Source organism: Macrobrachium rosenbergii, chromosome 22, assembly GCF_040412425.1.
Source record: "Macrobrachium rosenbergii isolate ZJJX-2024 chromosome 22, ASM4041242v1, whole genome shotgun sequence".
In the NCBI taxonomy this organism is placed as follows: Eukaryota; Metazoa; Arthropoda; class Malacostraca; order Decapoda; family Palaemonidae; genus Macrobrachium; species Macrobrachium rosenbergii.
In genome coordinates, this window is record NC_089762.1 from 41,733,391 (window position 1) to 41,745,890 (window position 12,500).

At 34.8% G+C, this 12,500-nt stretch overlaps 1 protein-coding gene across 12 annotated transcripts in view; it reads left to right on the forward strand.

Moving 5' to 3' along the window:
- Window positions 1-12,500, forward strand: part of LOC136850794 (tyrosine-protein kinase CSK-like) — a 280,335-nt gene that overhangs the window by 98,490 nt on the left and 169,345 nt on the right. The gene's annotated exons all lie outside the window — the stretch shown is intronic.

Below are 12,500 nucleotides of genomic sequence, written 5' to 3' on the forward strand. Positions count from 1 at the left end.
ATTTACTTAATGATTAACCCAATGCAGTGAGGGTTACCTCGACGAGGTCCTCCTGGTTTACTTTATCTCGTTATTTACGATCACTTGCATCTGTTATGTTCCTTTCTACTTTCCATATCTTTGTCTCTTGCGACCCACAACAGTTGGCTAACAGTTGGGACCTAATTTCTCTGCTTATGTCAGTACAGACATTCCGGATTATTATAGTGCAGAGAGAGAGAGAGAGAGAGAGAGAGAGAGAGAGAGAGAGAGAGAGAGAGAGAGAGAGAGAGTTTGTGTTAGTGTAACATGAAGCTTCCACTTGTGCCGTCCTCTGGTGATTGATGTCTGGTTTTTTCTTGCGTTGCTGCGTTCTTCGTACAGTGGCTCTTGTATGCATTGTTATCTCCCTAGCATCACCATCCTCCCTATATCCTTAGTCATTCTCACTACGAAGATATCGTCACCATACTGTTCACCATCAACGTCTTCAGAATTAGTATCTTCACAGTTATGGTTTATGACGTAATGTACATAGAAACTGAGCCTTTTTAAAGAGAGAGAGAGAGAGAGAGAGAGAGAGAGAGAGAGAGAGAGAAAAGGTATTGTCTCCCTTTTTTTGGTCATTGTCACCACCTTCAACAGTTATAGTGTTTGACGTAATGTGCATAGAAGCAGAAGCATATTTGTTGTCTTCTCACTGGAGAGAGAGAGAGAGAGAGAGAGAGAGAGAGAGAGAGAGAGAGAGAGAGAGAGAGGTTATCTCTCTTTTTGGTCATTGTCACCACCTTCATAATTTACAGTTTTGGACGTGATTTTCGTAGAATCTGAGGCATTTTAGGAGAGAGAGAGAGAGAGAGAGAGAGAGAGAGAGAGAGAGAGAGAGAGAGAGAGAGAGATTGGCCGCTGTTTTTGTGTGGAATTCATTCATTGGACACCGTGCCAAAATGCACTGGTCTAGGAGTGTGTTTTGCTTGGCTACTCCCAAGAGCTATGTGGTTTCTGCTTTGGTGAACTCGCACGTGCAATTTTGGCCAATGGAATAATTGCAGCGAGAGATATATATCTTCCTCCTCCTCCTCCTCCTCCTCCTCCCTCCTCCTCCTCCCCTCCTCCTGTATCTTCTTTTCCTTCGTCTTCTTCGTCTCCTCGCATTGCACCTGCTAGTCATATGTATGCCTGTTGTGGGAGAGTGTGATTAGTCCAGTTGATATTCTGTTTAGTCTTCCATTAATCAACCTTTGTAGTGACTCAGATGTAAGCCACTGAATGTCCTCTTTTCTTTAGTGAAGAATGAAGGTAGGTTTTACGTTTTTGGGTTCAGTTGGTAATCGAGATCGTGGATCGTCATTATTTAACACTATCTTTTTTTTTTTGCCATCCTTGACAGGAAAGTAGGCATCCTTAATGTCAAGAAGAGTACAGGCTTGGTGTTAACAGTTGGAATAAATCTTTGCCCTTTTGCACCTCAAAATAAAGGTTTTTGTTAAAGGCAAACGTCTTTATTGCTTCTAAAATGTTTTCGTATTAGATTGGGTATGTAGGCCTGCACTGCTTGGACGCATTATCCGCAAGATATTCTTTCAAGTAAATTAAAATTCATATCTTGAATTTCAGTTTGTGAGAGCGGTAACTCACAGCCTGAGCTATTAATCTTTCTTGAGCTCACCAGTGACCTGTCAGGTATACTGTGCGTTAATGTAGTGTATCTCTCTCTCTCTCTCTCTCTCTCTCTCTCTCTCTCTCTCTCTCTCTCTCTCTCTCTCTCTCTCTCTCTGCGGCGTCACCGATGGTTTTCGAAATTCGAGTTCCTTTGTCATGCTTATGTCAAGCGAGGTGTCTCGTCATTTCAGATATATGTTTATATATAATATATATATATATATATATATATATTATATATATATTATATATATCTGTATCTGTATTTTTACTTCCGAAAACAGTGGTATTTTTGTCCTAATGTAATTAATACTTTTGCGTTCGACTTTGCCAGTGATATACTTATGTAGGTAAAGTAAACAAGATAACCAATTAGGCTCAAGTACGCTTGCTTTATAAACTACTATTATTTTTCTACTTGTATTATGGAAATTGACTTTTTTTTTGTCTTTGTATACATACCTTATTTAGTTTTAATTACCTTCGTAAGATTACGTGAAAATCAGTACAAGAAGTTTCGCCTTTTTAAGATTCATGTTGTTCCAGGGAACAATAGATAACATTTTAGAATATATCCATTTTTTATCACTATATATTCCCATTGTCACCAATATAACTATGTACTCAGAAGAAAACGACAGTTTTCCAGATGTGTTAAAGAAAACGTGAATGCCATTGTACGGGTAGCTATGCTAATTACATCCTAGGGTACGTTAAAGAAAACGTGAATAGCGCACTGTGTTTAGTAACTGTATCAATTGCGTCATTTTGTTTGAAGGAAAGTTTAATGACACAGCATCTGGTAAACTTGTTGGAGATATGTTATCTACATTGTTCCTTGTAATTGTATTTTGAAGAGGAGAATAATACACAATGCTAGAAGCAAGAGTGTTTTAAGGAAATATTTATTGTTTGCCTGTTTGCAAGGGCATGTATCTGTACATTTAAGTCAACTGAGGTTTTATATCTCAGTAGTTTGATAATTTCGTAGTATTTAATATTTAATTACTGCTACCCTTTTATGAGACTTGTTATTTAAAGCTTTTGACCCCGGAAAATCCCATCGTGATAAAATTTTACTTTTGAGTATTTTACTTCATGTATAATTGGCCAACTTCTTAGCAGTAGCGTTGAGAGTCTCTCTCTCTCTCTCTCTCTCTCTCTCTCTCTCTCTCTCTCTCTCTCAATAAGTAAATAGGTTAATAAAGAAGCCGTGTCCTCTGTTTTAAAGGCATGATTATTGTAGTCATATTCTAAAATGGGTACAGCCGCTGCTCTCTCTCTCTCTCTCTCTCTCTCTCTCTCTCTCTCTCTCTCTCTCTCTCTCTCTCTCTCTCTCTCTCTCTCACACAATAAGTAAATAGGTTAATAAAGAAGCCGTGTCCTTTGTTTTAAAGGCATGATTATTGTAGTCATTTTCTAAAATGGGTACAGCCGCTGCTCTCTCTCTCTCTCTCTCTCTCTCTCTCTCTCTCTCTCTCTCTCTCTCTCTCTCTCTCTCTCTCTCTCTCACTCACAGTAAGTAAACAGGTTAATAAAGAAGCCGTGTCCTTTGTTTTAAAGTCATGATTATTGTATTCATTTTCAGAAATGGGTACAGCCGCTGCTCTCCTCTCTCTCTCTCTCTCTCTCTCTCTCTCTCTCTCTCTCTCTCTCTCTCTCTGCACTAGCACTCCAGGTCTGTTTAATATTTCACGCTGTCCGCTTCGGGTCGTATTCCCATATCGTATGGAATATTGTACGTTTTGTAGGATTATCATACAATTCCATTGTTGGATCTACGACCGTGAGATATATATGCCTAATGGACTTGCCTTTGCTTTTTATATATATATATATATATATATATATATATATATATATATATATATATATATATATATATATATATTTTTGTATGTTTTTTGTTAATTTTTATTTATATTTACGTTCTTAGTTGAATTTATTAAAGTTAGTTCACGTATTTCTGTAAGTTTTCAATTGTTCTGGACTTTTTCTTTGTGTTATTTACCATAATTTATTTGATTTAAATTAGTTATTTTACCTCTTTCATTTCTCATTCATCTGTTTCATCGTAAATTATATATATATATATATATATATATATATATATATATATATATATATATATATATATATTGTATATTGAATATCAATGCAAGCCTCCAAGGATTATTATTATTATTATTATTATTATTATTATTATTATTATTATTATTATTATTTTTTTTTTCTGCCGACATCGGAAAAGTGCGCTTCGCCTCCCGCATATCTCTCTCTCTCTCTCTCTCTCTCTCTCTCTCTCTCTCTCTCTCTCTCTCTCTCTCTCTCTCTCTCTCTCTCTCCTTCCACCATCTCGCCCTTTGATGTATTAATTGTAAACTCGCGTCCTTCCTGCGAGATTCAGGTAGGTGTTTGTCTGTATGTGTCTGTGTGTATGTGTGTGTGTGAGAGAGAGAGAGAGAGAGAGAGATGGTTTACATCTGAAAAGCAGCAACAGCAGCGACACTGTAACAGAAACGCACAGTTTGAATGTTTAATGTTCTGTTTTGGACGTCCGGTAGCTTTCCTCGTGTTAATAATAGAGAGAGTTGATCTGCTGGACAAAGGAAGATAGCGGTGTTGGGGGGAGGTCAAGATTCTCGGTTTTTGGGGTGTGGGTGGGGTGGGGTGGGAAGGAAAGTGGGAGGGTGTTTACCTTCTTGGAACCAAGGACCGGATGTAGTTGCTGTATCATATCATCCTAAGTAGAATTAATTCTCTCTCTCTCTCTCTCTCTCTCTCTCTCTCTCTCTCTCCTCTCTCTCTCTACATACACGGAAACACATCCTTAGTAAAATTATTCCCTCAGTCTCTCTCATTCTCAATTGAATTAATCTCTCTCTCTCTCTCTCTCTCTCTCTCACACACACACACACACACACACACACGGAAACACATCCTTAGTAAAATTATTCTCTCAGTCTCTCATTCTCAATTGAATTAATCTCTCTCTGGGCAAATAGATTAATAATTGAAGAATCTGTGTCATGTGTATTAGCTTATAATTGTTGTATCCATTTTCTGAAGAAGTACAGCCGTCTCTCTCTCTCTCTCTCTCTCTCTCTCTCTCTCTCTCTCTCTCTCTCTCTCTCTCTCTCTCTCTCTGCAAATAGATTAATAATTGAAGGATCTGTGTCCTGTGTATTGAGATTATAATTATTGTATCCATTTTCTGAAGAAGTACAGCCATTTCATCTCTCTCTCTTTCTCTCTCTCTCTCTCTCTCTCTCTCTCTCTCTCTCTCTCTCTCTCTCTCTCTTCTTTCTTTGACACTTTCTTTCTGACACACACACACACACACACACACACACGTCCTCAGTAAAATTAATCCACCTGTCTCGCCCATTCTCATTAGTATTACTCTCTCTCTCTCTCTCTCTCTCTCTCTCTCTCTCTCTCTCTCTCTCTCTCTCTCTCTCTTAGGAAGGCACGGGGATCATCCCACACCCTAAATTGGAGTGGACTCGCGCTTAAATGAATGGGATCCTTTGATATGTGGAAGGTGTGGCCGGGGTCATTTAGATTCAGTTATCGTCTTCCAGTATCTTTTTTTCTTCTCCATTTGGGGATATTACTCATCAGGTAATTTGATAAGTCCGTCTCTCTCTCTCTCTCTCTCTCTCTCTCTCTCTCTCTCTCTCTCTCTCTCTCTCTCTCTCTCTCAAATATGAAATTGTTGTTATATAGAACCGTAACATTTTGGGAAAAGATTCTCTCTCTCTCTCTCTCTCTCTCTCTCTCTCTCTCTCTCTCTCTCTCTCTCTCTCTCTCTCTCAAATGTGAAATTATGTTATATAGAACTAACATTTTGGGAAAAGATTCCTCTCTCTCTCTCTCTCTCTCTCTCTCTCTCTCTCTCTCTCTCTCTCTCTCTCTCTCTCTCTCTCTCTCTCTCATAAAAGTAAAATTTCTATTTTATATAGAAATGAAACATTTTAGGAAAGATTCTGACTGTCATGAATTGAAAGGCTTGGTGCAGATATTGCCTTCAGAATTAAGGTTATGCATTGGGATTTAGAAATTAGGCTTATAGGTTTATATTGTTTGACATTATTATTATTATTATTATTATTATTATTATTATTATTATTATTATTATTATTATTATTATTATTATTATTATTATTATTATTATTCTGCAGGGGCCAGTGACTTCAAATTCAAGCTTCCAAAGCAGATGGCTTTCGTTTAAAAGAAGTTACATTAGGTAACAGTAAATACAGAAAGAAGAAATCAGTTATTAGAAAACAAAGATAGATTAACAGATTACTTGATGAATACACAAAAATGTAAATAAATGATTAAAAGGTCTGAAACTCGTATTTAAAATGGAGTTTTGCAGTACTGAATTATAGAAAGAATTACGTTAGTTGTAGCACACATTTATGGAGATATTTATTAATAATAATAATAATAATAATAATAATAATAATGTAATTCACTGGTTTTACTCCTGTAGTGTTATTAATGAACTGCGTTCCCACTAGCAGCAACGCCATCTAGAAATATATTCCCCTGGAAACGGTACCCCCACCCCTCACCCCCTCACCCTTCCTCTATGGACCAATCCCCAACCATTCTCTCTCTCTCTCTCTCTCTCTCTCTCTCTCTCTCTCTCTCTCTCTCAAATATGAAATTGCTCTGTTATATACAGTAGAACTGTAACATTTTGGGAAAAGATTCTCTCTCTCTCTCTCTCTCTCTCTCTCTCTCTCTCTCTCTCTCTCTCTCTCTCTCTCTCTCTCTCAAATATGAAATTGCTGTTATATAGAACTGTAACATTTTGGGAAAAGATTCTCTCTCTCTCTCTCTCTCTCTCTCTCTCTCTCTCTCTCTCTCTCTCTCTCTCTCTCTCTCTCTCTCTCTCTCTCTCTCTCTCAGAGCGCATATGGTGGGTATATACAAGATCAAAATGACTAATGGCGTAACGTTGGTTGAAGCGAAGGCAGGTTCATTCTTTCCTCTAATGGAGCAACAACAATTTCTCCATTCACACCGTCTTGGAGGTTTGGGTAGGGGGTTGGGTGGGGGAAGGGGGGGAGTAGAGGGGGAAGGGAATGTATAAAGGGAGGTCGATATTCGCTGAAAGCATTTTCGTGAATACAGGTAATTCTGAGAGAGAGAGAGAGAGAGAGAGAGAGAGAGAATTTACCTAAACATCTTATTTAGTAGACTGTAAACAGTCATACGAGACTGACACGGAAGAAAAGAAAAAGCAAAAGAATAAAAAGTGAGTTAAGAAAACAGAGAGAGAGAGAGAGAGAGATTTGCGTCAACGTGTAGTAGATCGTAAATAGTTATACGATACAAATGGAAGAAAAGGGTTAAAAAAGTTAATAGAGAGAGAGAGAGAGAGAGAGTTGCGTAAACGTGCAGTAGATCGTAAACAGTTATACGACAAAAATTGAAGAAAAAGGTTAAAAAAAAGTTAAACAGAGAGAGAGAGAGAGAGAGAGAGAGAGAGAGAGAGAGAGAGAGAGAGAGAGAACAATCCCCCTCAAATTAAACGTTGGGAAAATCGTAATGAACGAAATTATTTTTTTTTTCTTTCCTCCCCATTCTGCAGCAGATTGGTGGCTGTTACTACCCTCACTTTTTTTTCTCTCTCTCTCTCTCTCTCTCGTGGCATTTGTAATGTTATTGTCTCCGAGACCTTTTTAAGGGAAAGGCTTTTACGGGTAAACCGAATTCGCATTGAGGTAAATAGCGCCAAGTTGGGTAAGCTGAGCAATTGTTATGGGGATCCTTGTGGGGAAGAGTTTGTGTTAGCATGGAATGTGTTTTTTGTCTTTTGTTTTCTACAGTTTTGCTTTATAAGGGAATGTTTGCTGTGGAAATGAACGTGTAGATGCATTATTATTATTATTATTATTATTATTATTATTAGTAGTAGTAGTAGTAGTAGTAGTAGTATTGCTATGAAATTCACAATCTCATGAAAGCAGTTTGTGTAATAAAAATCCACAATTATATTGTAATAGTTTATTATTATTATTATTATTATTATTATTATTATTATTATTATTATTAAGAAATTTACTATCTCATGAAAACAGTTTGTGTAATAAAAATCCACAGTTATATAGTAATACAATTTATTGTATAATTGTAGATTATTATTATTATTATTATTATTATTATTTTATTATTATTACCCTGTTCATATGCGATAGTCCTGTAGGGGCCATTGACTTGAAATTGCCCATTGGATAGGTCTGATGATATCATATTTGTGAAGGAATTTAAAATGTTTTTATCTGTTAATTCTTCAATTCCATTTCATACTAATCGTCTTACTTTCCTCAACCCTCTCCTAACAATTGTTTCATATTGCAGCTACGAGGTTTTCCTCCTGTTTTCCTCCTGTTACACCTCTAAAGCATTTTAGTTTTCTGTAAAAGAAAACTATTGTTCCGGCTTTGTCTGTCCGTCCGCACTCTATTCTGTCCGCTCTTTTCTGTCCTCCCTCAGATCTTAAAAACTACTAAGGCTAGAGGGCTGCAAATTAGTATGTTGATCGTCCACCCTCCAATCATCAAAAATACCAAATTGCAGCCCTCTAGCCTCAGTACTTTTTACTTTATTTAAGGTTAAAGTTAGCCATAACCGTGCTTCTGGCAACGATATAGGATAGGCTACCACCGGGCCACGGTTAAAGTTTCATGGGCCGCGGCCCATAAAGCATTATACCGAGACCCCCGAAAGATAGATCTATTTTCGGTGTCCTTGATTATACGTTGTAGCGACTGTACATAAAACTGGATTGCGCCGAAGAAACTTCAGCGCATTTTTTTACTTATTTACACTCAGTTTCCCTTTCAGCTCTGTAGGACCTCTTGGGACCCAGCGCTTGGCCTTTTACCTAAATTTTTTATGCATATTCATATTCCATATTAATTTTTTCTGGTTTTATTGCATGAGGTAATTTTAGTGTTACCCCTGAGAATCAGCCACCTCCATCCTATATTGTTAGTTATGGCATTTGTCATAACACTATTTATGGCATTTGTCATAACACTATGGCATTTGTCATAACACTATTGCATATGTCATAACACTATCTATGTGCTCATGTCAACAGATGTTATTTATTACATCACAGAAACACATGTGCTTTACAAGTCATTTTTAATTCAACCTTATCAGTCAACTTTGTATTACCTATAAATATTAGCCTTATAAAACCTATAAATAATAGCCTTATAAAACCTATTTATTTCTTCCATTATATATTCCATTGATTTGTACTTGCTTCCCATGTTTATTCTGTTACTTCCGACTTCTCACTGTATCCGTGAAATCGTGAAAAATCACAGAAATGCAGAGGTTTATATTATTTATTTTTATTATTGTTATTATTTTTTTACCCTAACGGATTTTTGCATTTAATTGACCGCACCTTTTTGTCTGCACTTCTCTGAAATGAGTTTCACTTTTGTGTTCACTTTCATTTTCACTTTTATTTTATTTTTTTATTTTTTTTTTTTTGAGACTTTCGTCACCGTACTTTTTTTTTTTTTTTTTTCTTCTTTTTTGAGACTTTCGTCACCGTGGCGCATTCCCAGCGCTGACCACATGACTTGTCTGAGTTCTGTTTTATGTCTTCCTTGAGGTGTCTAGGTGGCCTGACTGCTTGGCGGGCCTTCTATTCGCTCTTAAACTTTTTTTTACGAGTCGCTTTCATAATACGTTTTGATTTTATAGCATTTATATATATATATATATATATATATATATATATATATATATTTATATTATATATTTTTTTAATTTACCACCTGGTTTACCTCTTCTGTTGCTATTTAGTGTGATCGTCGAATTAACATGTGCAATTCCCTGTTCCCCTACTTATCTCTTGCGGTAGATATTAGATGTCATTATCATTTATTATTATAATTATGATGATGATAATATAATAATAATAATTATTATTATTATTGATGATAATAATAATAATTTTTATTATTATTATTATTATTAATTCATCGTTATTATTATTATTATTATTATTTGTTATTATTAATTATTATTATTATTATTATTATCATCATAACTATAATAAAAGACTTAGGCAATATTCCGCAGGTTGTCCTTTTCCAACATGAATATCGGCCAGTTACTGACTAACATCGCTTCCTGAAAAGCCAAATGGAGGAAGAAAAGACACTAGGATAAATTCTATACTACATAATTTTTAATAATAATAATGATAATAATAATAATAAATTATTATTATTATTATTTTTATTTTTATTTTTATATTTATTTTTATTATTATTTTAAGTATAGACCTCATTCTTCATTTGGCCCTCAGAAGTAGTTGGAAGTAATTCCATAATATTTACACCCTTCAAATTTGCCTATGATATTCCCAGCGGTGCTGTTGTCCATTTTAAAATGGAAATTTCATAACCCGGAATGAAGTGATGCACAGAGACACTGCGAAAAGTGACGTCTATAGGAATAAGAGATTGGAGGTGTCATTTGGGAGAGGGACCGATTGAATTGGAATCGGACAGACAGACTGACTGAAGGGAGAGTGAGTTAATGGAGTTGGAAAGTATAATGAAAAGATATATGTTGTGAGTAGCTCGTTTTTTTTTTCCAAAAAAGAGGGAAAAAAGTTACAGTTAGTTATTCTTTTCCTAAAAAGAAAAAAAAAAGAGGTACGGTTCGTTATTTTATTTTTTCCAAAAAGAAAAAAGAGGTGCAGTTCGTTATTTTATTTTTTCCAAAAAAGAGGAAAAAATAGTTACAGTTCATTATTTTATTTTTTCCAAAAAAGAGGAAAAAAATAGTTACAGTTCATTATTTTATTTTTTCCAAAAAAGAGGACAAAAAAGAGGTACAGTTCGTTAACTTAAAAAAAAAAATAGAAAAAAAGCGGTACAGTTTGAAGGAAGAATATTTGTAAAACATCTTAAAATGAAAGGAAGTAAAATAATCAGGTGGAGATCAGAAGGCCCAGAGAGAGCCCGCTTCAATTGACAAGGAAACACGAGCGATTGACATGAATGAATTATTTATTATCCCCACTCCTCCATCATCATCATCATCTCCTCCATTCTTGCATCTCCCACCCACGTCCGTTCGAATTCGGTCTCACTCTTGGGCTGAGACCTGTCAGAAATTGGCCATCTCCTCGCAGGAAATGGCCGAAATTCGATTGTACGGTTATGGGACGGTTCTGGAGCGAGATATGCAAAATTGCGTGTTGCGTGGGGTGTGTTAGGCGAGCGCCCAAGGATAGAGGAATATTGGCATTTTGAGGAATTTTTTTATATGCAGTTTAGCAACCGGCGTTTATGTAGCTATATAATTGTGTTGTGCAATTAGAAATGCAAATTAGGAGCAGCGGTGCTGGCCTAGTCTGTGAATGAAGGTGTTGATGATAAATGAGTTTTAAATTGTCAATATATTTGTTTATAATATAATAAAAGAATAAAGATAATGATCTAAAAGAGTGGAATATTGGTTGCCTCATTGTATTTTCAAAAGTGGATATATAATTTTCATCGTAAAGCATTAAAAGTTTTAAGAAATGCAAGAACCTGCGAAGTTGTGTGTGTATATATATATATATATATATATATATATATATATATATATATATATATATATATATATATATATATATATATATATATATATATATATATATAAACCTTGCAGATTTTTATATTTTAATATTTTTTATGTTTTCCAATAAATTATAATTTTATTCTTGAAAATAAATTGTAGAAATAATTTATATAAACCTTTAGATCAGATTTTATACTTTTATATTATTAATAACATGTTTTCCAATAAAACTTATAATCTTGAAAATAAATTAAAGAAATAATTTATATATATTTAGATATATATATTTATACATTATATTATTAATAACATGTTGACAACATAAAACTTTATATATGTATATATATATATATGTATATATATACATTATATATATGTGTATATATATATGTATGTATGTATGTATGTATCTGTGTGTGCGTGCGCGCGTGTATGCGTACAAAGTTATTAGTAGTGTAAAGAGAAGTCATTTCGAATATTTCTGTCAACCATTTTTGACTGAATACCTCTGTCGTAGAACGGCATTTTCAGAAGGGTCGGATGTTAATGGATAAACAAACACTTCGCTGTCACGTTCGTATGAGGAGTAGAAGCATTCTCGTATTTTTTTTTCTTTTTTTTTTTGTGCGTACTCTCCCTGTTCTTGTTTGTTCGCGTGATGGCAAACTTCCAATTTTTGCCGATAAAAGAGAGAGATATAGGGGGGGAAAAGTTGAAACGTAAAAAAAAAAAAAAGAGGGGGAGTACTTTCGACGTTTTTTTTACCTTTTCTGTATTCGAAAAATTGTAGTTATCTACCTTTTATTTGTATTTTTCTTCGCGTCCCCTTTATGACGAACATTTTCGGATACTCGTCGCGCCTTTTTTTTTTTTTTTTTTTTCGGGGTATTGGATGCGATCATCGATTGATGAGTTTTGGCGTCGCGTTGATGTGATCTCTGTCGCTGCTTTTTTTTTTCGCAGGATTCTCGCTTTTATTTCTTTTTGACGGTATGGCGCGAAATTTGTACATATTTCAGATATATTCTGAAAAGTTCTCATAAGTGATGTCAAATTATCTGTCTGTCTGTCTGTATGTCTGTCTATCTATCTATCTATCTGTCTATATGTATATATACATACATACATACATACATACATACATACATACATACATATTATATATATATATATATATATATATATATATATATATATATATATATATATATATATATATATATATATATACACAC